Source organism: Arachis stenosperma, chromosome 3 (assembly GCF_014773155.1).
Source record: "Arachis stenosperma cultivar V10309 chromosome 3, arast.V10309.gnm1.PFL2, whole genome shotgun sequence".
In the NCBI taxonomy this organism is placed as follows: domain Eukaryota; kingdom Viridiplantae; phylum Streptophyta; class Magnoliopsida; order Fabales; family Fabaceae; genus Arachis; species Arachis stenosperma.
This window is the reverse complement of record NC_080379.1, coordinates 66,322,498-66,327,040: the sequence shown is the minus strand read 5'-3', so window position 1 is coordinate 66,327,040 and position 4,543 is coordinate 66,322,498. Positions and strand designations below refer to the sequence as shown.

Genomic DNA, 4,543 nt, shown 5'->3' with positions numbered 1-4,543 from the left:
TATCTTCTTATCTATTTCAAATTTGATTTTAATATCTTTTTCAAACTAACTATTTGTCTCTTTGTTTGTTTCTTATCTTTTTCAAAACCACCTAACTACGTTTCCCTCTCTAATTTTCGAAAATATCTCACCTCTTTTTCAAAAATTCTTTTTGTTCTAAATTTTAATTTTAATTATATCTTATATTTAATTTTCGAAAATTACTAACCCCTTTTTCAAAATTATTTTCGAAATTCTCCCTCTCTTTTCATATTCTATTTAATTATTTAATTACTAACACTTCTCTTCACCTCCCCTATCCTTACTCTTTATACAGACTATTCATTTTTCTTCATTCTTCTCCCCTCTCTTTTTCTACTAACATAAAGGAATCTCTATACTGTGACATAGAGGATTCCTCTTTCTTTTCTTGTTTTCTTCTCTTTCATATGAGCAGGAACAGGGAAAAAGGCACTCTTGTTGAAATTGATCCTGAACCTGAAAGGACTCTGAAAAGGAAACTAAGAGAAACTAAATTACAACAATCCAGAAACAACCTTTCAGAAATTTTTGAACAAGAGAAGGAGATGGGAACCAAAAATAATAATAATGCAAGGAGAATGCTTGGTGACTTCACAAAGCCAACGTCTAAATTTGATGGAAGAAGCATCTCCATTCTTGCCATTGGAGCCAACAACTTTGAGCTGAAACCTCAGCTAGTTGCCTTAATGCAATAAAACTGCAAGTTTTATGGACTTCCATCTGAAGATCCTTATCAGTTTTTAACTGAGTTCTTGTAGATCTGTGAGACTGTAAAGACGAATGGAGTTGATCCTGAAGTCTACAGACTCATGCTTTTCCCTTTTGCTGTAAGAGACAGAGCTAGAATATGGTTGGATTCACAACCTAAGGATAGCCTGGACTCCTGGGATAAGCTGGTCACTGCCTTCTTGGATAAATTCTTTCCTCCTCAAAAGCTGAGCAAGCTGAGAGTGGATGTTCAAACCTTCAAACAAAAAGATGGTGAATCCCTCTATGAAGCTTGGGAAAGATACAAGCAGTTGACTAAAAGATGTCCATCTGACATGTTTTTAGAATGGACCATATTAGATATATTCTATTATGGTCTATCTGAATTTTCGAAAATGTCATTAGACCATTCTGCAGGTGGATCTATTCACCTAAAGAAAATGCCTGAAGAGGCTCAAGAACTCATTGATATGGTTGTAAACAACCAATTCATGTACACTTCTGAGAGGAATTTCGTGAATAATGGGATATCTCAGAAGAAAGGAGTTCTTGAAATTGATGCTCTGAATGCCATATTGGCTCAGAACAAGGTGTTAACTCAACAGGTCAACATGATCTCTCAAAATCTGAATGGATGGCAACATGCATCCAACAGTACTAAAGAGGCAGCTTCTGAAGAAGCTTATGATCCTGAGAACCTTGCCATGGCACAGGTTAATTACATGGGTGAACCTTATGGAAACACCTATAACTCATCATGGAGAAATCATCCAAATTTCTCATGGAAGGATCAACAAAAGCCTCAACAGGGCTTTAACAATGGTGGACGCAATAGGCTGAGCAATGGCAAGCCTTTTCCATCATCTTCTCAGCAACAGACAGAGAATTCTGAACAAAACACTTCTAATTTAGCCAATGTAGTCTCTGATCTGTCAAAGGCCACTTTCAGTTTCATGAGTGAAACAAGATCCTCCATCAGAAATCTGGTGGCACAAGTGGGCCAGCTGAGTAAGAAAGTCATTGAAACTTCTCCCAGTATTCTCCCAAGCAATACAGAAGAGAATCCAAAAGGAGAGTGCAAGGCCATTGATATAATCAATATGGCCGAATGCACAAGGGAGGAGGGGGACGAAAATCCTAGTGAGGAGGACCTCCTGGGACGTCCCTCTAGCAAGAAGGAGTTTCCTATTAAGGATCCAAAGGAATCTGAGGCTCATATAGAGACCATAGGGATTCCATTAAATCTCCTTCTGCCATTCATAAGCTCTGAAGACTATTCTTCCTCTGAAGAGAATGAAGATGTGACAGGAGAGCAAGTTGCTCAATATTTAAGAGCTATCATGAAGATGAATGCCAAGTTGTTTGGCAATGAGACTTGGGAAAGTGAACTGATGAGCGGATAATTTATACGCTTTTTGGCATTGTTTTTAGTATGTTTTTAGTAATTTTAGTTGAGTTCTTAGTATATTTTTATTAGTTTTTAGTTAAAATTTACTTTTCTGGACTTTACTATGAGTTTGTGTGTTTTTCTGTGATTTCAGGTATTTTCTTGCTGAATTTGAGGGACCTGAGCAAAAATCTGATTCAGAGACTGAAAAGGACTGCAGATGCTGTTGGATTCTGACCTCCCTGCACTCGAAGTGGATTTTCTGGAGCTACAGAAGCCCAATTGGTGCGCTCTCAATGGCGTTGGAAAGTAGACATCCTGGGCTTTCCAGCAATATTTGATAGTCTATACTTTGCTCAAGATTTGATGGCCCAAACCGGCGTTCAAAGTCACCCTCAGAATTCCCAGCGTTAAACGCCGGAACTGGCACCAAAATGGGAGTTAAACGCCCAAACTGGCATAAAAGCTGGCGTTTAACTCCAAGAAGAGTCTCTACACGAAAATGCTTCATTGCTCAGCCCAAGCACACACCAAGTGGGCCCAGAAGTGGATTTTTATGTCATTTACTCATCTTTGTACACCTTAGGCTACTAGTTTTCTATAAGTAGGATCTTTTACTATTGTATTTTCATCTTGGTTCTTCTGGTTCCCTCTCTGGGGCCGAAACCAATGATCACTCTTGTTCTTATGTATTTTCAACGGTGGAGTTTCTACACACCATAGATTAAGGTGTGGAGCTCTGCTGTACCTCGAGTATTAATGCAATTACTATTATTCTTCTATTCAATTCCGCTTGTTCTTTGTCCAAGATATTCATTTGCACCCAAGAACATGATGAATGTGATGATTATGTGACACTCATCATCATTCTCACTTATGAGCAAAGTGACTGACAACCACTCTTGTTCTACAAGCAAACGAGGCTCTAATGTTTATCTCTTGGATTCCTGATAACATGATGCATGGTTGATCGCCTGACAACCGAGTGCTCGCCTGACAACCGAGCCAGCCATTCCGTGAGATCAGAGTCTTCGTGGTATAGGCAAGAACTGATGGCGGCATTCAAGAGAATCCGGAAGGTCTAACCTTGTCTGTGGTATTCTGAGTAGGATTCAATGATTGAATGACTGTGACGTGCTTCAAACTCCTAGCAGGCGGGGCGTTAGTGACAGACGCAAAAGAATCAATGGATTCTATTCCGGCCTGACCGAGAACCGACAGATGGATAGCCGTGCCGTGACAGGGTGCGTTGAACATTTCCACTGAGAGGATGGAGGTAGCCACTGACAACGGTGAACCCTTGCATAAGCTTGCCATGGAAAGGAGTAAGAAGGATTGGATGAAGACAGTAGGAAAGTAGAGAGACGGAAGGGAAAGCATCTTCATACACTTATCTGAAGCTCTCACCAATGATATACATAAGTATCTCTATCTTTATCTTTATGTTTTATTCATACATCATCCATACCCATTTGAGTCTGCCTGACTAAGATTTACAAGGTGACCATAGCTTGCTTCATACCAACAATCTCCGTGGGATCGACCCTTACTCGCGTAAGGTTTATTACTTGGACGACCCAGTGCACTTGCTGGTTAGTTATGCAAAGTTGTGTTTATGCCATGGTATTGAGCACCAAGTCTTTGGGGCCATTACTAGGGATTATTTGAGTTGTGAAAAGTAGTGATCACAATTTCGCACACCAAGTTTTTGGCGCCGTTGCCGGGGATTGTTTCGAGTATGGACAACTGACGGTTCATCTTGTTGCTTAGATTAGGTATTTTTCTTCAGAGTTCTTAAGAATGAATTCTAGTGTTTCATGATGATCTGTTGAAGTCTGGCTAGCTGTGAAGCCATGTCTAATCTTATTGGACCGAGGTTTTAACTAATCATCACAAGAGCTTGTTGATTTCTATCAATCTTGCTGTTGGACCAATGATCTGCTGAGGCTTGGCTGGCCATTGGCCATGTCTAGTGTTTTGGACCGAAGCTTTCTTTGAAAGCTTGGCTGGCTGTGAAGCCATGTCTAATTCCTGGACCGGAGTCTTAGACTAGCATTGCAATGATTCCTGGAATCCAAATTAAGAATTCTGAAACCTTTATTTTCCATTTTCATATAATTTTCGAAAAAACACAAAAAAAAAATTTACAAAATCATAAAAAAACCAAAAATATTTTATGTTTCTTGTTTGAGTCTAGTGTCTAATTTTAAGTTTGGTGTCTTGCATGCATTGTTTATTTGATCTTGGTTCTATTTTCAAGTCAATAGTACAGGGAACTGAGGATTCAGAACATGCAGCAGAGGAATTACACAGAAAAAGCTGGGCGTTCAAAACGCCCAGTGAAGAAGGACAGACTGGCGTTTAAACGCCAGCCAGGGTGCCTGGTTGGGCGTTTAACGCCCAAAAAGGTAGTGCATTGGGCGTTAA

The 4,543-nt window shown here is 39.7% G+C and overlaps 1 non-coding gene across 1 annotated transcript; it reads right to left on the bottom strand.

Moving 5' to 3' along the window:
- Window positions 1-962: 962 nt before the first annotated feature.
- Window positions 963-1,066, bottom strand: LOC130971605 (small nucleolar RNA R71). Its single transcript, XR_009082816.1, has one exon. It is a non-coding gene; the product is annotated as a small nucleolar RNA R71 (small nucleolar RNA).
- Between the last annotated feature and the right edge of the window lie 3,477 nt (window positions 1,067-4,543).